The 26,028-nt window shown below is 43.6% G+C and overlaps 1 pseudogene; it reads left to right on the forward strand.

The window, feature by feature from the left end:
• The first annotated feature begins 4,589 nt into the window (after positions 1-4,589).
• The window catches only part of LOC148135249 (uncharacterized), a 28,021-nt pseudogene continuing 6,582 nt past the window's right edge, over positions 4,590-26,028 (forward strand).

Consider the following 26,028-nt stretch of genomic DNA (forward strand, 5'->3'; position numbering starts at 1 on the left):
AGAAGAAACAAAACAAACAAAAATTTCTCCAAAACGTGGGAACAATAGTCTGTAGAGGAAAAGGGATTAGAATAAAATTAGCAAATCAACGGTTTTGGAGAAATTATTGGGACAGAAAATAAAGGGCATAGGCAACACAGATTGACGAAATGAGAATAATATTTGAGAAGCTGACTGGTCGATAAATTGTGAAGAAGCAATGACTGCAATGCATTTGAATTTTCAGAGAGATTTTTGATGAAATCTCAAGCCGAGTGTGCTAACTCAAATATTATTATTAATGTATAAACAAAGTTTTAGAATGGAACAGCTGACAGGAAATAGTGAATACGAATAAAATATTTTTTGTTTTGACTGGAAGGGTAGTGTAGTATCAGAGGGATCAGTGATAGGGCCTCAGCCATTCACAAAACGTATCAAACATTTGGTGAAGTGAATCAAAGGCAATGTTTCCAATCTGCTGACAGCACTAAACGATGTCGGAATGTAAGTGGATGAGGAAGATGTGAAAATTTTCAAAGGTGATTAAGACAAGTGGAGTGATTTGGCAAATACGTGGAGGATGAAGAACAACGTGGATAGATGTCGCGTTGGACACTTTGTTGGGAAAATGGAATGGTAGTCTATCATTTAAAAGGAAATTGGTCAAAAATGTTGATCTTTAAAGCGACTTAGTTCCATTTTCTTAATCCTTCTGCACATTCCTTCAAAGTCCATGCAAGGCAGTGAGCTCTGAAGCCAGAAGTTAATACGGGAAATATCATTGACACGCTAACCAGTGTACATAGACCCACCCAAGTGGGTAGCTGTAACATTGAAAGGGATTTGGATCTCCCCGTGCACCAATAACTAAACACAATAATGGAGGAACCGAAAACAGATCGGAAGGTAAATGAAGCGTTAACCTTTATTCCAGGGGGATTTGATGACAGGAATGTCTTACTGTAGCTGTACAGAACCTCAATAAGAAAACAACTCTAACATTGTGCAGTTTTCTGTGCAGTTTTGGCTTTTTTGCCGAATAAAGGACAAAGCTGAGATTGAGGGAATGCAGTGAAGGATGACAAGTCTGGTCTCTGCGATGACAGGAACGTTGTGGTATCAGAATTCCTGTCAACTGGGGCTGTATTTCATGGGGTTTAGGAAAATGTGTGTGGAGATCTCAGTTAAATATCTAAAATACTGACAGAGTGAGACAGGTTGGAAGCAGGGATGATAACTCTTCTGTCTGCGATATCTAAAACAAGGGGACACACTGATAGATACAGAAAGCCTCTCAACATTGTGACGGGAATAAGTATCTGCACTCAGAGACTAGTGACCATTCGGAATTCTTTATCACTTATGGCTGTGGAAGTAAAGGCACTGCATATAACTTAGGATTTCTAGACACTAAAAGTATGTGGAAAGGACAAGAGTATGGTGAGGTGACAGAGGATCAGCTATCATTATCTTGTGTTGGATTGAACACAGGATGAACCAAAGGCACTACTGTAGTTCCCATTACATAGTATCCTAAGGTCAATCACTTTAAGAAATACAGTACAGCTGAAAGTGAGTATGGCATTTGCTGGAAATCAGAGTTGAAGAGTGTGGCGTTGGAAAAGCACAGCAGGTTAGGGAGTAGCCCAGGAACATGCAATCGACGTTTTGGTATAAATCCTTCATTCGGAATGCGGGGACCCTACCCGTCACAAACATTCTTGATGAAGATGTTACGCCAGAAAGGTCGACTCTCCTGCTTCTCTGATATTCCCTAACCGTCTGTGCGCTTCTGGCGCTACAGTTTCCGACAGTAAGGCCATGAACAGTAATGGGAAAGGTTCGAATAGCCTACTCCTTTCCCAATGTTTCTGTGCAGTCTGTGGGAAAGCTCTATAAATGTTCTCACAAGCTAAAAATATTATTACATTTTTAGATGCCCTCTGCTGTTATTTAAAGGCTTGGTATTCCTTTGTGTTCCTCATCATCTCCAGCAGATCTTATGCTTTTTCTTTCTGTTTTAAGCTATCACTGACATCCCTTATCAGACATAGTTTTGTTTTCGTCACCGAACATGTATTGTCTTCCTCACAAACTTCAGCCATTGCTTCTTCCTATGTGGTTTCCTGCTTGTCCTATGTGGTGTTTTGTGCAGTCCTTGCATGGGAATCTTTACACTACGTTGGTTTTGCTCATGCTGAGTATCGGGTCCTTTGTCCTTCTGAGTTGTTGTCTGGAATTGTCTGTTGGTTTGTGTGCTGTTATAAGTCCTAGTGGTCGTAGTAATCTGGCTGTCAGTTCAGAAATGTGCTTGATATATGGTAACTTGGCTAGTTCTTTGTGTGATGGCATGCCCTCATTCCGTTGTCTTTCCCTTCGGCATGTGTTGATGAAATTGCGGGGGTATCCGTTTTTGGCGAATACGTTGTAGAGGTGTTTTTCTTCCCCTTTTTGCAGTTCAGGTGTGCTGCAGTGTGCTGTGGACCTTTTGAACAGTGTCTTGATACAACTTATTTTGTGTGCGTTGGTGTGCTTGCTTTCGTAGTTCAGGACTTGGGTCTGTGTGTGTGCATTTTTCCTGTATACCTTTGTGGTGAATTCTCCGTTCGGTGTTCTCTGTACCATCACGTCTAGGAATGGGAGTTGGTTGTCATTTTCTTCCACATGGAGTGGATCTGCTTCCTGTGAGTGTGGCGTTGATGATCCGGTGTGTGTTTTCTATATCTCTGTTTTTAATGATTACAAATATGTCATCTACATATCTGACCGAGAGTTTATGTTGAATTTGCGGTAAGACTGTTTGTTCAAATCTTTGCATTGCAGCCTCTGCTATGAGTCCAGAGACGGGTGAGCCCATGGGTGTGCCTTTCATTTGTCCTTATATTTGGTTGTTGAAAGTGACGTGTGTTGTGAGGAACAGTTACAGTAGTTTGAGTATGCAGTCTTTCTTCGAGGAGAAAGTGAAGACTGCAGATGCTGGAGATCAGAGCTGAAAATGTGTTGCTGGAAAAGCGCAGCAGGTCAGGCAGCATCCACGGAACAGGAGAATCGAGTTTCGGGCATAAGCCCTTCCTCAGGACATTTTCAGCTATGCAGTATTTGTTGATAGGTTCCCCGTCTTGTTGTCTGTTCTGCATGTCCAGCAGGTTGGCTATTATTTCTCAGGCTAGGGATTTGTCGATAGAGGTGTACAGTGCCGTTACATCGAATGAGACCATAATTTCTTCCTTGTCTTTGTGTATCTTTCTGATGATGTCCAAGTTTTCCTGTGTTGACTGTATCGAGTGTCTGGATCCGCTTATCATGTGTTTCAGTTTCTGTTGTAGTTCTTTAGCTAGTTTGTGTGATGGTGTCCCTGGTAGCGATACGATGGGGCTGAGTGGGATGTCTGGTCTGTGCACTTTAAGTAGTCCATGGAATCTTGCGGGGTGTTGCTTTCAGGTTTCATTCTATGTATGTCAAACCACGTTATCTGTCCATTTTTGCAGGTTCATCAGTGTGTTGTTTGTCGTATTGGTGAGCTGTGGGGTGGGGTCAAACTTCCTCTCTTGGTAGCTGTTGTTATCTGCAAGTAGTTTTTGTGCTTTCCAGATGTACTCTGCTTTGTCCAGGATGACCGTCATTCTGCCTTTCTCCGTTCGTAGTATGATTATGTTCTTATCGTTTCGTAGTAGGTTTTTTTAGTGCTTCCATCTCCTTGGTGTTGAGGTTGTGTGTTTGTCGTTTCCTTGTTATCAAGGGAATGATACTTTGTCTCACTGTTTGTTGTGTCTCTTCTGTCAGTCTATTGTTTCTGAGTGTGCATTCTAGTGCTGCTAGGAAGTCTGCTGTCTTGGCGGCCCCGTGGTTACAGTTGAGTCCCTGGGCCAGTATTGTTCCTTTCATGACTGTGATCTGTCACGGAGAGATTTCTAACCCAGGTTTCTAACCCAGTTGTGTGTTGTGGTGTCCTCTCTGTTGTGTGTTAGTTTGCCCAATTTTTATTTTTATGCCGTTTTTTTGCGGTGTGTGGTCCTGTTCTGTCCTATGGTGACGGCCTGTTCTATGGTCCGGGTCCACTTCTGATTGGTGGTTTTTGAAATTCACGATTTTTGGCGTGCAATTTCTTGTCTGCATTTGTGTAGTCTGTTGTGTTCATCTGTAATCATTACCTGGATCATCCTGAATCCGGTCTGTCTGGCTGTGTCTCTGGTTTTTAGGTTGTTGACTGGTGGTCTGTATCTGACACATGGTGGAAGGATTCAATTATTTCGACATTCGTGCAGGAACCAGGAATGTGGCGCTTCCGCGGTTCGCGCAGGATTCCCATTTCCTGCCATGTCTTAGCGTCTCTCGCCCGGAGGTGTTCAAAGTTTATGAGAAGATTTGTAGCTCGGGTGCTTGTTGTTGTGGTTCTGTTCGCCGAGCTGGGAATTTGTGTTGCAGACGTTTCGTCCCCTGTCTACAGACGCACACAACAGACGACACAAATATGGACAAGAAATTGCACGCCAAAAATTGTTAATTTCAAAAACCACCAATAAGGAATGGACCCCGACCGTAGAACAGGCCGTCACCATAGGACAGAACAGGACCACACACTGCAAAAAAAGGCACTAAAAGAAAAAATGGTAAAACTAACACACTACAGAGAGGACTCCACAATATATACCTGAGTTAGAAACTTCTCCCACAGAGAGCTCACAGACACGGAAGGAACAATACTGGCCAAGGGACTCAACTATAATCAGAGGGACGCCAAGACAGCAGACTTCCTACCAGGACAAGAATGCACACTCAGAAACAATTAACTGACAGAAGAGACACAACAAACAGTGAGACAAAGTATCATACCCCTGATAACAAGGAAAAGACAAACACACAACCCCAACTCCAAAGAGAAGGAAGCAAGAAAAACACTAAGAAATGATAGGAACATAGTCATATTAGCAGCAGACAAAGGCAGAATGATGGTCGTCCTGGACAACGCACTTTTCATCCAGAAAGCGCAACAACTACTTCCAGATAACAACACCTACCAAAAGAGCGAGTTTGACCCCACCCAACAGCTCACCAATAGGGGAAGCAACATACTGAGAAACATGCAAAAACAACAGAGAGATAACCAGGTTTGACCTAAAGAGAATGAAACCTGAAAGCAACACCCCGCAAGATTCTATGGACAGCCTACAGTGCACAAACCAGACATCGCACACAGACACATCGTATCGCTACCAGGGACACCATCACACAAACTGGCGAAATAAGTACAACAGAAACTGAAACACCTGATCAGCGGATCCAGACACTCTATACAGTCAACACAGAAAATCTTGGACATCATCAGAAAGACACACATAGACAAGGAAGAAACGATGATCTCATTCGATGTATCGGCACTGTTCAACACTACCAACAAATCCCTAGCCAGAGAAACAATAGCCAACCTGCTGGACATACAGAACAGACAACAAGACGGGGAACCTATCAACAAAGACTGCATACTCAAACTACTGGACTTGTGCCTCACAACACACTTAACATTCAACAACCAAGTATATGGACAAATCAAAGGCACACACATGGGCTCACCCATGTCTGGACTCAGCGCAGACGCTGTAATGCAAAGATTATAACAAACAGTCTTACCGCAAATTAAACCCAAACACTGGGTCAGATATGTGGATGACACCTTTGTAATCATTAAAAACACAGAAGCAGAAAACACACACCGGATCATCAACGCCACACTCACAGGAATCAGATTCACGAGAGAGGAAGAAAATGACAACCAAGTCCCATACCTAGACGGGATGGCACAGAGAACACTAAACGGAGAATTCACCGCAAAGGTTTACAGGAAAACCACACACAGAGACCAAGTCCTGAACTACGAAAGCAAGCACACCAAAACACACAAAAGAAGTTGCATCAAGATACTTTTCAAAAGGGTCACCACACACCTGATCTGCAAAAAGAGGAAGAAGAACACCTCTACAATGTATTCGCCAAAAATGGATACCACCGCAATTTCATCAACAGATGCCTAAGGGAAAGACAACGGAATGAGGACATGCAACAACACAAAGGGCTAGCCAAGTTACCACACATCAAGGACATTTCTGAACTGACAGCCAGATTACTACGACCACTAGGACTCATAACAGCACACAAACCAACAGCCACTCTCAGACAACAACTCAGAAGGACAAAGGACCCGATACCCAGCATGGTCAAAACCAACGTAGTGTAAAGAATCCCATGCAAGGACTGCACAAAACATTACATACGATAAACAGGAAGACAGTTAACGATCCGTACCCATGGGCACCAACTAGCCACGAAATGACACGACCAGATATTCTTCGTAGCCACACACGCAGATGACAAGCAACATGAGTTCGACTGGGACAACACTACTATTCTAGGACAAGCCAAACAAAGAACAACCAGGGAATTCCTCGAGGCATTGCACTCATCCACAGATTCTATCAACAAACACATCGACCTGGACCCAATATTCTGGCCACTGCAGCGGACAGCTTGAACTGACAACCGGAAGCAGCAGAGACAACCCTCTATAAATGCCGGAGGAAACAACACAGAAGCGCTTCACAGGAGGCTTCCAAGCACAAAGGATGTCATCTAAATAGGGGACGAAACATCTGCAACACAAATTCCCAGCTCGGCGAGCAGAACCACAACAATAACAAAAGCTGTTGTTACTAAACAGTAGGCCAATGTATTTAGTTCTTGGAAGAAAGGAGATTAACAGAAATAAGGTGGGGACCCGGAATCGGAAATGACGACACACATCCTAATGATAATAGTAGTCGCAAGGAGAAAAATTGCCAGGGTTTGGGTTGGCGAGTGGTCGTTAACCGATTGCGAACATGACACCTCAGCTAAAGATTGAATAGCATTTCAACGTTATCTAGTTTTTTCACATGTTATGCGTCACAATTTTTTTCTGTGTCTGCATTGTTAATTCTGAATATGGTGTTCACATACGAAGAATATTAGTTAACTGTACACACACACATATACGGATTAAACACTGTACACACATCATTCTTCCGCCTTTACATTTCAAAGTGACTTGATATGTGTATATTTTGACTCACTATTCCCTCTTTCGAATGTATTCTGTTTCTTTCTCTGAATTCCATTTTATTACATCTATCAGCGACACCTGGTACCTGCGAGATATCGCTTTGCACCTCGACAGACTGCAGAACCACTGTCTCCGACTTATTTACGTTTCCTACTCCTTTCTGTTTCGTAACCAATGACACAGATTTTGTTCTTGCCCTTATCGTCCCAATCAATAATGCAATTGTAAGTGTAATATTTACTTTCGGGAAACAGTCAAAACATAGGAAAAGTTTATACGAATAGACTCTGTAAAAAGGTGTTTGTAGCTTTTGAAGAAAATGACTGATGTGCATAGTGTTATATGTACAACATTGCCCTATTAGACAAGCAAGAGGACCGTACTGAGAAATCCGAACTTTCTGCATCTGTGTTCGGAGCAGTTGTGCTGAGAGACTATTTAGATTGTTTGCTGTTGTGCTGGAGGAAACGTCAATGTCGTAGCAACCTTTCGATTGACTGTAAGAAATGTGTATGTGAGTAACACACCAGAGTAGGAGCACAACAGACTGTTCGTCCAGCCACTCTATGCTGACCGTAATTCCAAATTAAGCTCGCGAACCTTGCATGCACTTGACCCATATCTCTCCAAATCTTGCCAATCATGTACGCACCCAAATTCCTTTTAAACCTTTGAACTACGAGAATTCATTACCATTCAATATCATCAGATTCTGTAAATTCTCGTTCCTGCAGAACGAGAAGGAGATACTGTAACCCAAAGTATTTATATGGGACTGGAAGAAAAACCAAATAGAATTACGTGTCGAACATATTGATGTCAGTTATGAGGCAAGTATTAGTTTTTCTTATATATTTAATATGATAACTGGACACTTCCAGAATTATTATATGCCTTGGCAAAGTCAGCTTAGATTCCGGAAAGGGGATTCAATTTCGAGAAATCTGCAGATTTTGTGTTATTTTAGGCATTCACAGAGTGGAATCAGTCGGATTGGTATGTTGCATTTGCAGTGTTTTTCATATGCTTTACTGACAGGTGAATGAAAGACCATATATAACGGGACAAAAATCTACGTGTATTGAAAATTAGATAATGAGACAATACAGAGAACAACACCAATTTCTTGTTGCAGGTAGTTCAACATGGGTACCACATGTGTCACTATTCGGATCACAGCAAATTGCAAGGCACATAAATAAGTTGTATGTGAGAAACAAACAGCATACATCTCAAATGATGTTGATGAAATGCTGCGACGTTCGGAAATGTAGTCCAAAATGGACGGGCATGTCATTGATCATGAGTCACCAAAATAATGCATACTTACATGTAATTGATGAGGCACTAAATGACACGTTCCTCATCATTGCAAGATGCTTTATGAGATAAATAAAGTCAACTGCCAGCTTGTTGAGAACGGATTTGGTTACATACAAAAAGAACAGGAGATGTAGAATCCAGGGAAGACAAGCAGCAGCCTGGAAGCACACAGGAAGGCAGGCAGCATCAGGAGATGGAGAAGTCGACGTTTCGGGTGTAAACCTTCTTCAGGACTGGGGTGGGTTGAGGAGGGCATTGCAGAGAAAAGGGGTGGCGGGGTCAAGGTGGTGAATTTGGCATAGATGAAGACAGGTAGAATGAATCGGCTTGGTGACAGGGATGAGTGCAAGGTAGGGAAGGCTCTGGGAAGTGAGTGGGGGGATGAGATATGAGATTATTTGCAATTCGAAAATCAATTTTGTCGGCTGATCAAGCAGAAAATGATGTGTGCCTCCAATTTTACGATTTTGTTCGTTGTGGCAATGGAGAATGTCATGGATAGTCATGTTGGAAAGGGAGTGGGTAAGAGAATTAAAATGGGCGGTGGCTGAAAGGACACTTCAGTCACTGCAGACCAGGCTCAAATGCCTGACAAAAAGTTCTCTCAGTTTACGTTTGTCTCCTCAAAATAGAGATTAACGCATCAGGAGCACCTGATGTAGTAAATTAGTTTAGAAGAAAGGCAGGTGAACCTCTGTCTCTACTGGAAGCACTGTTTGGGACCTTGAATGGAGGTGAGGGTGTTGGTTTTCCGTCAGGTGTTGCATCTTTTCTGGTTGCAAGGGACGACTCCTGGAGGTCCAGAGGGGTTCGGGGGGGTTCGTGGCGCAAATCAAGGACTGGCAAAGGGAATGGTCCTTGTGGAAGGCAGTGAGGGATGGGGAATAGAACATGCTGCTGGTGGTGACATTCAGTTGAAATTGGCAGAAATATTTCAGAATGATACGTTGAATATGAAGACAGTGGGGCGGTAGGTGAGGACACACGCAACTCTGTGTTTCTTGTGTTCTTGGGGGTGGGTGTTGAGACCAGTCGAACGACGAATGGTGATGGTGCGGTGGAGGACTGTTTGAATGACAGAAGGGGAAAAACCATCGCTCTAAATAAGTGGACATATCGGATACTTGAATGTAGAATGTGAGAGTATTTGGGGCACTGCATACAGATCTGATCTTTTTTTCAGGAGTGGTCGACCATGAAGAGAGACTGCAGAAACGGAGTATTTAATCTGTAGTTCAGGAAAGAAAAAGTTGTGATTGCATTGAAACTTGAGGTTTGGAAGTAATCACTTATTTCCAAAAGAGTCATTGATAGGGAGAGAATTTCCATATTTTACATAGTATTGATTGATTTGATTTATCGTCCCGTGTCTCTAAGTGCAGAGAAATGTTTTGTTTGTCAGCAATATTGGCAGATCATAGCAAGCAAGGACAGAGAGATCATATGGTGTAAATGTCGGCTGCACTATGCAACATTTGCACTGAACAAGATCTACATGAACAGCATCATTATTATTTGAAGTTAGAGAGTCAATTCCTCAATCTAATTGGGTATTCATAACAATTTATATGCCGCTGCTAAGCCTCAGGTCGATTGAGAGACAGGTATAGGTTTAGAATGTACTCTGCACGTTTATGTGGATTCGGTGTGCGGCCCTGCACAGAAGGTCATATTGACAATCCCCAACATCGCTATCAGTACCTTCCTTCTGATACAGTTAGCCATTCCTGCCAGCTTGTGTCCTCCATTGAGAATACCAGGCTGCCTTCTCGAAGATGGAAGATGTCTCCTTGAAACTTCAGACAAAACATTTTGCTGTCCATCTCTCTGCTAGAAAACCACATTAACATACCACGTGTCACATGTGCAATTGACCTTCGAGGAATAATATCGCGCAGTCTGACTGTGAAGCCTCTGGTACACTTGTGTGTCATGTTCCAGCATGAAATGTTTAATTCTGTCCCTGTGTGAGAGACTCTAAATAGCTTCTTCCTCCTAGGATTTGACCTCGTATTGTCGAATTGTGTTACCCTTGGTTCCTGTTAAACAGCTGCATTTGCTGACTAATGTGAAAATGCGATTGTTTTAAGAGGGTATTTGCTCCTGGATTATTGGAAGAGAATAACTGAATGGCAGTTATCAAGCTGGATAGTTCAGACCACTTGTGTGAACAGATTGGGACGTCTCAGCCTTATTTTAATACAGTCTGAATGGGTATGGTTGGCTCTCACAGATTGGGATTTCTGGTATGTGGTTTCTTCGGGTCTGAACAGAACTGGAAGCTTCAGTGAATGTTTCCTGGCTGCTACTCGGCCTGAATTTTCTCTTGATTTTTTCTCTCGTCGTTTAGAGAATTGTCTGTGATAATTCGTGTCTGAAATGTTCATTTATGCACGGGGGTGTTGAATACTTTATTACTACGTTAGAACTTTTAATTTAGTAATGGTTACTGTATCTAATATCTTGTTCAGATTTCCAATGAGGTTATTATACATTCCTTTTGAATTGCTTGTGGTTTAACTACAGTGTGTAAATAAATTGTTTTTTATGTGAACATCAAACTTAAAACCAATCAGATCGCATCTGCAACAGTCACTTCATATTCCCCTTTAAAATAAGAAGACATTACGATCTAGGCTATCGCCTTAAATAATTATTGAGGAGCTCTATTGTGATCCATAGCACGAGACACATTTTCTTCCTGTATAATAGGCTGGAGGGACTGAATGCGCTACCACTGTTCTTGTCCAATCCTTTCAAAAGACTGAATGACGTCCTCATATTCCTGTGATGCAACGTGAGGAGTTGAATGAAACCATCATTTTTAACTGAAGAAACGTGCAGTTTCGCAGTACTGTTATATGATCATTAAATGCACTTTAATAGAACAAGCATGAATATTGTCCAGATCTAACTGCACATGGACACATACTGCTTCAGGAGCAAAAGGGTGACCCATTTTCTGAACATCGTGTAATCCTCAATGACATCCCCACTTTGAATATATGATTGGAAAAGATATTGATTAAGCAGTTGAAGAAAGTTTTGCTGAGTAAACTACTCTCAGCATTGCCACAGAGATGTCCAGGTATTTAGATGATGGATATCCACAAGAAACAGAATTCGTCCGTTGTGCTGTGATTGACTGCACTCATTTAGGAGTTTAAACGGATTCCCACCCATTCTAATTTTGATTTGCTCATTGATGACTTCCTCAGTCAAACATTGCCTTGATATCAGATACAGTTACTGTTAACTGAAACTGCGCGTTCATCTCTTCCGATCATATCAATCGATCACGGTGGAGGAGCACGGAGTGTTTTTTTTTTCCTTCAAACACAGCGTAGTGTATGTCAGGACAGCGCTTTTCCAGAGTTTAGGGCATCTAGAACACTGAAACTATATAAGGAGGGCATACGTCGACTTTGATCAAGCAAAGAGTTGAGAACACTGAAGATTTTGAAATTTAGGAGGATTTGAGACGTACAGCAGATCAGCCATGATCTTTGTGAAGGACAAGACAGGTTTGGGGGTCGGGTTTGGATGGAACGACCTGTTTCTGATGTTACCCCATTCTGTTATTAGAATTTCAGTGGCTGTTATTTTCGTGTATTTCTGGTATTGAATGGTGCTGTCATGGAAAACAGGTGATTTCGTCTACCATCTCTTGGTAAGGTGATGGGGTTGTATTCACAGTGACTCCGGATCTCCAGTATGACCAACAAATGCAGCTAAACTTGCATAGAGTAGAAGCCCTGTAACGAGAGAGGTGAGAGCCCTTTTTCATACCAACTGGGGCTTTCCCATTACTTTCTCCAAATCCCCTGAACCGAGTGTGACAGTGTTCATGGACTGAATGATCTCCTCTGTTTTTGTACGCTAGATTATCGAATTAAGTGGCCTAAAACTACTCCTATCCAGCGGTTTGGAGGTGTTGAATGGAACATTGGTACATGGGAAAGACGGGAAGGTGTGGGTTATTAGATACTTTGAACGTTCTTCACCAGGCACGAAGATTGTGTCTGATCAGGCTGTGAACTCAGCCACACTTTCTTGTCTGTATCACATAATCGATGAATTATTTCTCTGTCAAATATTAAATTAACTCAGCCTTCAATATACATAAACAGATAGGCACCACAAAAGTCTGGAGATGTGCATTACTACTAGAACGTCCCTTGTAAACTTTCTTTTTATCCCTCTGCTAGAGTCTGAGAGACACGCAGCACAGAAACAAACCCATTATGCCAGCTTGTCCATGCCCAGATCACACAATATAATCTCGGCCCAGTTTTCAACAGTGGGTCCATATCTCTCGAAATATATCCCATTCATGTACTCATCCACGGGTGCGTTTTAAAAAAAAGTCGTCATTGTACCAGCTTCCAACACTTCCTTCGACATATCGGTCCATGCATACACCTGTTCTGAGTGAAACTGTTACTGAAAGGATTCCAAAAAAAAAAAGCCCCCGTCAAAATAAACCTTTGCCCTCTATTTGTCGACTCTCCTATCCTGGCAGAAAAGAGCTGGGCTATTCACAATATCCGTGCCACTTACGATTTTGTAAATATCTGTGAGTACATCGCTCAGATTCCGGCGCTCCAATGTAATAAAGCACCGATCTTTCTAACCTCTCCCTCGATTTCAAACGCTCCAGTCCGCCAACTTCCGCGGAAATCGTTTCTGCATCATCTCAAGGTTAACAATATATATCCAGCAGATTGAAGCAAATTAAACACATTATTTTAAATGTGACAATATCAAAATCTTGTCCACCCGCAACGTGACATCTCTTATGACACTGAAGGTGTCTACTGTACCTTTAAGAGAGAATGAATGCTGTTTGCACTGAGAGCTTACAAGGACCTATCGTATTACAAAGCACTAGACTGAACGTGTACTCGAAGATTGAAAATATGCATCATTAGCTACAAACAGGTAAGTGGGCTGTTTGGTATTTTGACATTAATTCGAATTTAACCCATCAGTATAAGTTAGTTCACGAGAAAGAAGGAATTGTCCATGCAGGAGATCAGAGTCAAGAGTGGGGTGCTAGAAAAGCATAGAAGGTAAAGCCGCATCCAAGTAGAAAGTGAATCGACGCTTTGAGCATAAACCCTGCATCATGAATGAGGTTTGTGGGCAGTGCGGCTGAGCGATGGTTGGGGATGTGGGGAAGGTAGCCGTGAAAAGAATAAGTAAATGAAGGAGGGGGTGAAGGTGATAGGTCAGAGAGGAAGGTGGAGCAGAAGAATTGGAAATACTGTGGACATGCCAAAATGGGTGTGTCGAGTTAATGCTTGGGACTGGGATAAAGTGGATGGAGGCGAAATGAGGTAACTGGTGAAACCCACATGAATCCTGTGTGTTTGCAGGTTCCCAAGGCGGAAGATGATGAGCTCTTCCCCCAGGCGTCGCGTGGTTAGAGTTTGGTGATGGAAGAGATCCAGGACCTGCATGCGCTTGGTGGAGTGGGATTGTAAGTTAAAGCATTCAACCACGGGTGAGTGGGGTTGGTTAGTGCAGGTTTCACAGAGATGTTCTCTGAAACGATCCAGAATTTGGCGTCTTGTTTCGCCGAGAAAGAGGAGACCAGATTGGTTGGAATGGATAAAGTAGTTGACATTTACGGAAGTACAGTTAAATTTCTATCAGATATCGAAGCACGTTGGACGGAGTTGACAGGGCAGGCGCGTGCGTGTGGTTCGCACAGGGTGGGGATGGAAGTATATCCCAAATGGTGGGATCTGTTTGAAGTTGACAGAAGTGGTGGAGTATCATGCAATGGATGTGGAAGTTCATGGAATGGAAGGTGAGGACCAAGGGAATTTTGTCGTTGTTGCTCCCACGAGGAGTGGAACAGGACATCAATTTCAATAACACTTTTTATCCTGATCTCAAATTCACCTGCACCATCTCTGACACTTCCATCCCCTTCTTGGACTTCTCCATCTCTCTTGACCAACTAACCACGGACATCTGCTACAAGCGCAATGAATCAAACAGCTACATGGAGTAGACCTCCTCCCATCCTGCCTTCTGTAAAAATGTTATCCCCTATTCCCAATTCCACCGCCTCATCTGCATCTTTTCCTGCATCTTCTTTCTTGGTGTGGTCATCCCGATCGCTTGTAATCTAACCTTATTACACAGTCTTCCATTTGGAACCGTGTTGGGCCCCACTAAGGTCCAAGTAGACAACATATGCTGTTTTCCCTTCATCTATCTTCTTGAAAGATTTCACTCAAGTTTGGGAGACACATTTGCCGACACTAAAAACATTACAGACTATCCAAGATCAGTCCTTGACTTTCCAAATGCATGTAAATTCTGTCTGTCCGAATCTACTCCAAACATTTACCCACGCTGACATCTGACTCACTGGTCTCGAGTTTTCCTTGCAGCCTTGTTGAAAATAACCTCACAACATTAGCAATGTTCATTTCGTCCATTGCCTCATCAGTGGCTGTCAATGGTACAAATAATAAAAATGAAATAACTGTAGATTTTGTCAATAGGAAGCAAAGAAAGAAGGAAGTGGGAAAGCTCAGCAGATCTGGCAGCATCTGTGCAGAGAAATCAGAGTAAAACGTTCGAAACCAGAACTCGAGGAACGATACAATTATCTCAGCAAGGGACACTGCAATTTCTTCCCCAGCTTCCTGCTATGACCTGGAATACAACTGAACAGGTCCTGAGTATTTATCTATGGTTATGCATTTTAAGACATCCAGCAATTCATTTTCTGATGTTGTGGCTTTGTTTGAAAACATCACTTTATTTTCTGTTTCCCCGAGCCGCCGCGCTTCCATGTCTTTTCCCACAGTAAATAAAGATGGCGTATACTTGTTTAGGATATCCCCCATCGGGCAGGAACAGGCTGTAATGCAGTGCAATGGTGGCAGGTCGAGTCCTTTTGATGAATGTGAACCCAGCACAGCCTGGAACTTATGGACGGTGTCGTTGAATTGTTAAAATGTGTTCCCCCACTTTTGCAGGCAATGTTTTAAATTCTAACTTCGTTTTCTTTATTTTTCCACTTTGCACTAAAATGCTGTACCTTGGCAGAGGGCGGAGATGATTCCCTTTGTACCTAAGATTGCGTCACATGTAGCCACTTAGAAAATTTTCCCTATCCTCAAGTGAATAGATGTGACAATAAACCTAATAAACCGAATTCACCACTTTGAATTTTGAGGCGCTCTATTCTCTCGTTAGTTTCTCTTTTGGTCTTAATGTCCTTAAAGATCTATTTCCATTCTCCTTAACATTATCAGACAAAGATTTTTGTTGTCCAGTTTTTGCACTCCTCGTTTCCCTATTACGTGTACTCTTGAACGCTGTATTACAAGAGATTCCTCTGATCCCACAGCCTATAACTGACATACACCTCTGTCTTCTTTCTTGACCAGAGCCTTAATAGCCCCTGTGAGATCATCTTCCCTACTACTGCTCGCATTGCCCCTCACACTAACAGGAACACGCTGCACCCGATTTTCATCATCCGTCTTTTGAAATTCTCCCGCGGGCCTGACGTTCCTCTACCTCTGAACATCTTCCCTCAAGTCATCTACTGACAGTTGGTCACGAATACCATCATAATGATCCTTGCCCCAATTTATAACGTTATCTTGGGCACCAGCCCAATTCCATTCCAAAAGTAATTTTACGCTAAGAGAATTACAGTCACTGCTCCAAAAGTGCACTGAGGTATTCGAATACCTCAGTCACGTGCCCTGCCTTGTTGCCCAAGGTGAAATAACGTTGCGGCCGAGATCACCCAAGCTGTAGCAGTATTCAATGCTAAGGAAGGCTTGAAGAGTGGAGGGGTCGAACGGTTGCATACATCTGAATGCTCTTGAGAGTGTGTGTGTATATATTACATTAGACTAGATTACTTACAGTGTGGAAACAGGCCCTTCTGCCCAACAAGTCCACACCGACCCGCTGAAGCGCAACCCACCCAGACCCATTCCCCTACAATTACCCCTTCACCTAACACTACGGGCAATTTAGCATGGCCAATTCACCTAACCTCACGTTTTTGGATTGTGGGAGGAAAGCGGTGCATCCGGAAGGAACCCACGCAGACACGGGGAGAACGTGCAAACTCCACACAAAGAGTCGCCTGAGGCGGGAATTGAACCGGGCTCTCTGGCGCTGTGAGGCAGCTGTGCCACCGTGCCGCCCATATATAAGTGTTTGTCACTGTCTTTGTTTGTGTGCTTTCCCAAATTAACGTGTGTACCTCTACATCTATATGCCTGAGAAATTGGATTTCTCTTGCTTTGCAAGTGATTGCATTGAAATGGGAATCCAAATGTCCCTCCTCACTCTTTCTCTGGCTCCCTCTGTGTTTGACTCAACCCTCTTGTTTTAATGTGTTGTGATACCCCTCTCTAGTGTGCACTCCATTCCACAGCACAAGCAGCAGCTTCATTTGCGAAAGGAAACAAAGACTCTCTCACATTTGAATTGAATTAGCTTCATTGTCATGTACACTTTAACGACTGCAGTGCAAGTTTTGTCATGTTTTTGTTTATGGTGCCATCTAAGATCCAGCATACCGAGGTACAGATTCTGAAGTATTCTGTTCAAAATAGAAAGTCTAATAAATCAAATTCCAGCTGACTAATAGAAATGGAAAAATGTGACTCAATTAACAGTACCTTCGCGACAGTCTGTACAAGCAGCACATTTCCAAACCACACTGGACCCAGTCGCCAAACCACAACAGACCGATTCTTCACACAGCACTAGGTGCTTTTTCCAGAACGTACCAGACTCAATCACCAGACCCCATCCCGGGCCAGACCCTGTACCGCACCAGGCCGAGTGTGCAGACCGCACTGGGCACAGTGTACAAACCAAATCGGGTCCAGTCTCCACGCCACACCGGGTTCAGTCTCCAGAACATGCCGAGCCCGTTCTACAGAAAACACGGGGGTCAGTCTCCAGACCATGGCAGGTCAAGTAGGCAGACCCCGCCTGGCGCAGTCGCCAGATTGCACTGGGCCCAACCTCCACACTGAACCGCATCTAGTATCTAGCCAATTGGACACAAAATTGGCTTGAATGTAGGAGATAGAGCATGCTGGGTGAGATTTGTTGTAACCAAAGGTGTGTCTGAAGGACCATTGCTGTTTCTATTATTGTTCGTTATTTTTATAAATTTTTTTGGAAGAGAATATACGAAGTACGGAGAGTAAGTTTGTAGAATACTCCAAACTTGCTGGTATGTTGGACAGTGAAGAAGGTCTTTCAAAAGGAAAATGAGATCATGGGCAACCGGGCCATTGGGCCAATAATTGGCAGATGGAAATCCATGCAGGTTAATGTGAGGCGTCACATTTTGTTAGACAAAACCAGTGCAAGATTCATTAAGTTAACGGTATGGCCTTGTGTAATGTTGTTATGCAGAGAGATTTAATGTGCAGGTACATAATTCCTTCAAAGTGGAGTCGAAATCAGACAGGGAAATGCAGAAGGCGATGTGCACAGTTAACTTCATCAGTCAAAGCATTGAGTATAGGAGTTGGAACATCATATTTGTGGTTGTACAAGAAATGGTACAGCCGCGTTTGGAGTATTGCTGACAATTCTTGTCGCAATGCTTTCGAAAGAATGTTATAAACCGGAAACAGGTCAACGTTTTGCAATGACAGAGCATCGAGGTTTTGTGATATAATGATAAGCTGTCATTTTTTTTTCTTTGCGCAGGAGACTGAAGGCTAAAGTCATAGAAGTTTATGAAATGATGAGGGGCATGGTTAAGATAAATAGCTTTTCCCCAAGCAAGGCACTCAATTGTATCACATTTCTCCAACGTCATCAAGTATATAATCGGTCAGAACACCCGGCACCAGACACACTATTTGAAAACGGAATTGGAATCACCGTCCTGTCGACCCTGAAGAGGCCTACTTCCTAACATCTGAGAGCTTGTGATAGCCCTTACTGAATTTTACCATAGACTGCAAGGAAATATCAGGAAAGGAGTAGGCCATTCAACACATTGAGCCTCCATCATTCTCGTTCATGGTTGTATATCAGCCCAGTGCACTTATTTCACAGAATGTACTTATCCATAAATGTGATTAAGCATCCACAGCCAGCTGAGACTGCTTGGATCTGGGCGGGAACCTTACAGTAGGTTGGGAAAGTGTTGCTGCCACAGTTCCTAATCTAAATGAGATCACAGCTGCAGTCGTGTGTTCAGACATAGTCTCCTCGCTGAAGAAAGAATATTGTTACATTGGAAGCAACTCAGAGATGCTTCCGTCAAATTTTTGATCATGATGATCCAATAAACATTGGAGATTACAAGAATGAAAGATGACCTTATTTTTACATCGATCAAAAGAGGGAGTCAGCAACAGACACCAAGTACACAATAAATGGAGGAATCCAGTACACGTCTCCAACCTGAGATGCAGGAACAGAAGAAGAATATTCAGCCCTTCCACCCTGTTACATCAGAACAGGACGAGGTTATTCACCCCCAAGTGTCTAATATGCAGTATAAGAGGAGGCCAATCAGGCCGTCGTGATTATAAAATGAGACGCAGATTAGGCCATGCAGCATTAGTATCTTTTTCCACAGCAACAGAATCAGTCCATTCAGCCTTTCCAAATTTGTAACACAGGAACTGGGAGAGGCCACAGAAAGACTGGAGAATGGTAAATTGGAATAAGGGGAGACCATTCAACCTATCGAGCCTGCAGCATAGGAATTGGAGAAAGGCACAAATTATGCCGAAGTTTTATGAGAAAGGAGGTGGTAGTTCAACTCACTTGTCTGTTGTATGGCAGCAGGAGAAGACGAACTACTCCCTCAAGCACAGGACAAGACAGTTCAGTATCTTCAGCCTTTTATCAGCGAACAAAAGGAGACCGTTCAGCTACTCGAAACAGTGCATAACAACAGGAATATTCCATAAGCCCTCAAGCCTCTGGTGCATCATCATCAGGAGGAGAACATTGTAACCATCGAAGGGAAAATGTGGAAAAGCTATAAAGACGTCAGCCCATCAATTTTGTCCAATAGAAGGATGATGAGTCCACTCAGCCACTCATGCTTCCTATTCAGCAATCGAGCCCTGTTCCCGTTAAACAGGAATTAAAAGAAAACATAAAGGTTATCAAAATTGAAGAACTTAGAAAGATCATAATCACTTTGGAATAAAATACAATGAAACAATTGTTGTAATTTAAGATAATTGTTAGAATTCATTATACAGGAATTAACAACAGGACTCTTGCAGAATTAAACTGCAACCCACTCCTCAACCTGGCCAAACTGGCCATAAACAGGACCAGGCAGCGGCTCGTGGAAGGGGTTGTTAGGGCTGACTGTCTGCCACTCTTCTGTAGTTATGTCAGAGCCCGGGTGTCTCTGGAGATGGAACACGCTGTGTCCGCCAACAACCTCGATGGGTTTAGGGAGAGGTGGGCCCCGCAGGGAGTGGAGTGTATTGTCTCCCTCTCCAACTCTGCTTTGATTTCATCCCTCACTGTTTGGTTACGCACCCTTGGCCTCGTAGAAGAGCACTGGTTGTCACTGGCCAGTTGGGTGTTTCTTTTCTTCCTGCTGGTGGAAACTGAATAGAGATTTGTACACCTTGTAGCTTTCATTAAAAAAAAGGAAACAGCAATTCATCAAAGTCAATATATTTTGAGAAGAGGTTCCCTACGATGTGGAAACAAGCCCTTCAGCACAACAACGCCACATCGTCGCTCTGAAAAGTATCCCACGTAGACCATTTCCCTGAAGCTACTACTCTACATTTACATCTGACTAATGCACGTAACCTATACATCCCTGAAAATGATGGGCAACGTAACATTGCGAATTCAGCTCACCTGCACATGTTTGTGTTGTGAGAAGAAACCAGTACACCCAACGGAACCTCACGCCGACATGGAGCGAGGGTGGAAACTCCACACAGGACCTTTACAAAAGATAAATCATCTTTGAATTGTTAATTTAAGCTCTTTAAATCTGGGACAAACCCGCCGATCATGCGAATCCTGGAGATGTAATGTAACTGGCCTCCAAGAAAGCATTGGTTATGGCTCTTCTCAAAGATGAAATAGTAAGCTCAGAGGGTTTCTGATGTATTGATGAACTTGGATAGAGAATTCGTGAATCGACAAAAGGCATTCCGAAATAATAAATGGGACATTTTCTGTTGGCAAAATGCAATTTGTGCGGTGCAATAGATTTCATTTTTCAGGCCTCACCTATTTCTAATCTACGTTATTAGTCATTTGACGGAATAGACAATACTGCACATAAACTTTCAGCTGACACTGACATCGGTGGGAAATTGCTTTGCAAATAAAATGTAATAAATTTACAAACGGATATAGATAATTTGGGTGAATGGGTCAACACTTGGCAATGGGACTTGGCGTGGACAAATATGGAGTTAGTCAATTTGGCCAGCATGGAAAGGCAATTCATTGTTTAAATGGAGACAGACGTCAGAGTGCTTCGGTGCAGGGGGACCTAGGTTTGCTGGGAATATCACAGGAAACTCATATTTGGATACATCATGTAATGAAAATGAGAATTTCAATTTCCTTGTATATTTGTAGAAGGATACCGTATAAATGTAGGAACTGGTGTTGCTACTACGCAAGGTGTTACTGAGACTGCAAATGGATTACGGTTCCGGTGCCCTGAATTGAAGAGTGATGTATTTGCATTGGAGACAATTCAAACGAGGTTTATTAGATTTATTCCAGAGATCAGAAGTTTGTCTTTTTGGCGTGACGTTGACCAGTTCAGGTCTATACTCTCTGGAGTTTAGAACAGTGAGAGGATTTCTCAAAGAGGTCTGTAAGATATTAATGGTGATTGATAATTCAGATGTAGAGTGGACGTTTCCACATGTACGGCAAAGTAGAACAAGATATCGTAGTTTTCGTATAAGGTAGAACAGATTTAAAACTGGTGTGAGGGGCGCTTATTTCTCTCAAAGTGTTGTGAATATTTGTTATTCACTGCCACAGATTGCAGTGGAAGTTGGAAAATTGAGTGAATTAAGCGATATAGAGAGCAAGCACGTGGTGCTGAGGCCGTGATGAAATCAGCCATGATTGCGTTAAATGTTGAAGCACGCTCGAGGAGCTGAATTGTTGACTGTTGCTCCTCTTTCTTAATCAGCCTTTCGAATGTGCTAAATAGGAATGGGGGACTGCTAGTTATGAAACAGAAGCAGACACTCGAGATGAAGGCGTCTTAATCAGTTCGACAGAATGTAACCAGTGGAGGGTCTTCCGCTATTTCCAATCTATATCAATAGATGGAATAGATGCACTGTTACTACATTTTGTGATGACACCCAGATAAGAAAGACATTAAATTATCAAGATAGCCTGAAGTGTTTGCAAATGGATATGTACATCGAAAGTCACTGGATAATAGATTGGCAAGTGGAGTATAATGTGATGCATAAGCTGTCTTCTTTTTCAGGGAGAATGACGGCATGTATGCTTCTTAAACTGAGAGAGAAAACAGAGCTAAGTGATACGATATGCACTGGAGGATTCACTACGACCTTTTCAGACATCAAAAGTGTTGCTCCATCTCCCTGATGGTCTGCTTCCTTGTGTTCCCAGTTGCCCCTTCACTCTCACTACACACGGGATATGTTGATATGTTTGGTTGATAATGGGGAGAGGTGAGGGGATGGTGCGTTGTGCCATATATGAAGGGGATGGCCTATATCGGAGAGGCCACCCTTTCTTTTTCCATGGAGACTCGAATATAGTGGGAATAATTGACTGCTTCTGAATGAAGAGGCTATGGAAGCGACCAGGACTGCGAGGATTCACCAAAATGATGTGCTGTCCATGAATCACACTGAAACGTTAATGGAGTGAGCGGTCCTCAGTTCCTCTACGTCTCCCCATTGACCTGGGGACCATGCCGAGTCATATAAACCATCTGTACTGTGAAAACTCGTTAGCTCGTTAACATTTCAATTACCTCATCCATCAAACATATCATTCGTGACTGAATGTTGACATTGATGTTGACATACTGGACGATGTTGGATATGTCATCCACTCCTGCCTGGAAAGTTCCAGATCATGAAAGATGAATGCAACTGTGCTCCCAACAGCCACTGGCAGCACCGTCCTCCCCATAGTGTGAAGCTGCAGATCGTGTTGAAGAAGGTGACACCACTCTTTGCTCGCTTCATTGTTTAATCAGCGTCCCTAAGCACACTGCTACCCAATTAACTGTAGTTTCGGAAGTTCGTCTCTCTAAACCCCAGGTGAATACAGGAGATCTCTTTACAGGGTAACAACAATGATTGCAGATGCTGGAAACCGGCTTCTGGATGAGTGGTGCTGGAAGAGCACAGCAGTTCAGGCAGCATCCAAGGAGCTTCGAAATCGATGTTTCGGGCAAAAGCCCTTCATCAGGAATAAAGGCAGTGAGGCTGAAGCGTGGAGAGATAAGCGAGAGGAGGGTGGCGGTGGGGAGAAAGTAGCATAGATTTCAATGGGTGAGTGGGGGAGGGGATGAAGGTGATAGGTCATGGAAGAGAGGGTGGAGTGGATAGGTGGAAAAGGAGATAGGCAGGTAGGACAAGTCCGGACAAGTCATGAGGACAGTGCTGAGCTGGAAGTTTGGAACTGGGGTGAGGTGGGGCAAGGGGAAATGAGGAAACTGTTGAAGTCCACATTGATGCCCTGTGGTTGAAGTGTTCCGAGGCGGAAAATGAGGCGTTCATCCTCCAGTCGTCTGGTGGTGAGGTAGCGGCGGTGAAGGAGGCCCAGGACCTCCATGTCCTCGGCAGAGTGGGAGGGGGAGTTGAAATGTTGGGCCACGGGGCGGTGTGGCTTATTTTACACACACACACACACACACACACAGTAATCGTTGTCCTTATGGATGTCAGTAAGGTATTGAACACATTTCTTCACGGGAGACTGGTTAGCAAGTTTAAAACCTATGGATACAGGGAGAATTGGCCATTTGGATACAGAATTCATTCTAAGGTAAAATACAGTGGATGGTGGTGGAGGCTTGCCTTTCTGACTGGAGGTCTATAGCCAGTGATGTGCCACAAGGATCGTTGCTGGGTGCACTAATTTTGTCAATTATATAAATGATTTGGATGTGACAATCGGTGATAAAGCTAGTATGTTTGCAGATGAACCAAAGTTGGAGGGGTAGAGGGCAACGAGGAAGCTTACCTCAGAGTACAACGGTATCCTGATCAGATGTGCCAACGATCCAAGGAGTCACGGATGCCTATTCATTCAGATACATATGAGGTGCTGCACTTTGGAAAGACAAATCAGGTCAGGACATATGCACTGTAAGGTGCTGGGGAGTGTTGCTGAATTAAGTGACCATAGAGTGCAGGGTCATAGTTCTTTGAAAGTACTGTTACGGGAAGATTTGGAGAGTGAAGATGCCATTTGATATGCTTTCCTTTATAATTCAGGGCACAGATTTGGGAGGTCATGTTGTGGTTCTACGGGACATGCGTTAGGTCGCTTTTGGAAGATTCTGGTTTCCTTCCTGTCGGAAGGATGTTTTGAAATTTGGAAGGGTTCAGAAAAAGATTTTTAAGAATGTTGACAGCGTTGGAGGGTTGAGCTGGAGAGAAAGCCTGAATAGGGGATCATTGCTTTCCCTATAGTGCCGGAGTTTGACAGGTGACCTTAAAGGCGTTTATAAAATCATGAGGGGCAGGAAAAGAGTGAATAAACAAGATCTATTCGCTGGGTTGGGAGAATACAGAACTATAGGGCATAAGTTTAGAGTGAGGGGGAAAGAATTAAAAGGGTCATCAGTGGCAAATTACCACACAGAGGATGGAATAAGCTGCCAAAGGAAGTGATGGAGCCTGGTACAATTACATCATTTAAAATGCATCTGGATCTTCACATGAATACGAATGGTTGAGAGGAATATGAGCCCAAGTGCTAGAAAATAGGACGAGGTTAATTTAGAATATCTCATCGTCATGGACCGTTTGGAACTGAAGTTTATTTCCATGCTTAATCAGGCATGCGACAGCAAATGAGACAAGTAATTAACTGAGAACACGTGGAAACTTGGGAAATAGGACAGACAGTGAGATTAATTGTAGTGGTTAGATCTTGGAGGATGCAAATCATAATAATGAGGACATTGAATAAAGACATTGCCGAAGCTGCCAAAATGATTTTAAACATCAAATTCTGAATTTACCTTACAGTGCCAGACGAGATATTGTGAAGTGGGACAAGATTACAGGCCAGCATTGAGAGCTGTGCAGCTGATGCTCGTGTACCGTTCAGTAAACAGGACCATCTTCCCGTCAGGGGGGAACATTGCAAACCTTTGTCAGTAATCTTGGGGCTATACTTGCCAACCCATCGTCGGGACTTGAATGAAAAGTGGAGGCTTTTGGTGGCAGGAGTACATCAGACATAAACAAAATGTAGTAGCGCATGTTTGCACGATTATTGTCAAAGTTATGCATGCGTGTGGTGCTGTGTGTTGGGGCTCTTTCATGAGTCGTCTATATGGCCGTGATAGTGGGCTGCGTGTGCAAAAGGCTGTGTGTGTGTGCGTGACTTCGTTTGGCGGGGCGTGTGTGTGTCTGTCTGTGGGTGGTGTTTGTGGGGGAAAGTGCGTTTAGGGAAGGCTGTGTATGTGCGTGTGTGCGCGCGCATGCTGTGCGAGTGGGGAGATTTGCATGTGTGGGGAGCTCTGTGTGTGGGGCGTTGGGTATGTTGGGAGGGCTGTGTGATAGTGGGAAGGCCGTGTTTTTGGATGGACCTGTGTGTGTGTATGTGGGGGGTGATGTGTGCTGGAAAACCGACTCTGTGTGTGCAGGCGGGCTGAGTTCTTCGTGAGTGGTACTCTGTGTTTGTGGGCTCGGTGTGTTGGCTGGACTGTGTGTTTGGAAGGGCATGTGTGTGGGCTGTGTGTATGGAGAGGGCCGTATCATCGGGGTCTATGTGTGGGGAGGGCAATGTATGTGGGGCTTTGTATGTGTGTGAACAGTGTATTTGTGTGAACAGTGTATGTGGGGGTCTGGGTGAATAGGTTGTTTTGTGTGTGGGGTGTTGTCTTGGTGCGGTTTGTATTGTGTTGAGGGGCTGTGTATATAGGTTCGCGGTGTGTGGGACGGGCTATGTAATTGGGGCTGTGTGTGTGAGGCAGCTCGGTGTGTGAATGGAGGGCAATTTGTGGGAGCTGTGTGTGTGGGTAACTGTGTGTTGGGGCTCTGTGAATGGGGTCTATGTATTGCGGCTCTTTGTGAGGGTCTGTTTTAACGTGGGATTACATGTGTGCATGGGGATGAGCTGAGAGTGCGAAGGACGTGCTTGAGCTAGTGAAGGTGTGGGGTAGTGGCTGATTTTGCTGGGGCTCTGTGTGTGGTGGGCGATAGTTGGGGCCCTGTAGGTTGTGGGTGTTTGCGTGTGGTGGTGCTCTGTGTGTGCGGGCCCCTCCGTGTGCAGATTGGAAGTGTGCATGGGTGCTCTATGTGTGACAGGACGCTGTGTGGGTAGAGGGCTGTGTGTGGATGCGGTGGGCTATGTGTGTGGAATCTGTTCTTGTGTGGGACGCTCCGTATGTGAGGTTCAGATGTTTGGGGGATCTGTGT

The sequence above is a fragment of the Chiloscyllium plagiosum genome, unplaced genomic scaffold, assembly GCF_037043375.1.
Source record: "Chiloscyllium plagiosum isolate Xiang-an unplaced genomic scaffold, Cpla_swu_hap1 HiC_scaffold_50, whole genome shotgun sequence".
In the NCBI taxonomy this organism is placed as follows: Eukaryota; Metazoa; Chordata; class Chondrichthyes; order Orectolobiformes; family Hemiscylliidae; genus Chiloscyllium; species Chiloscyllium plagiosum.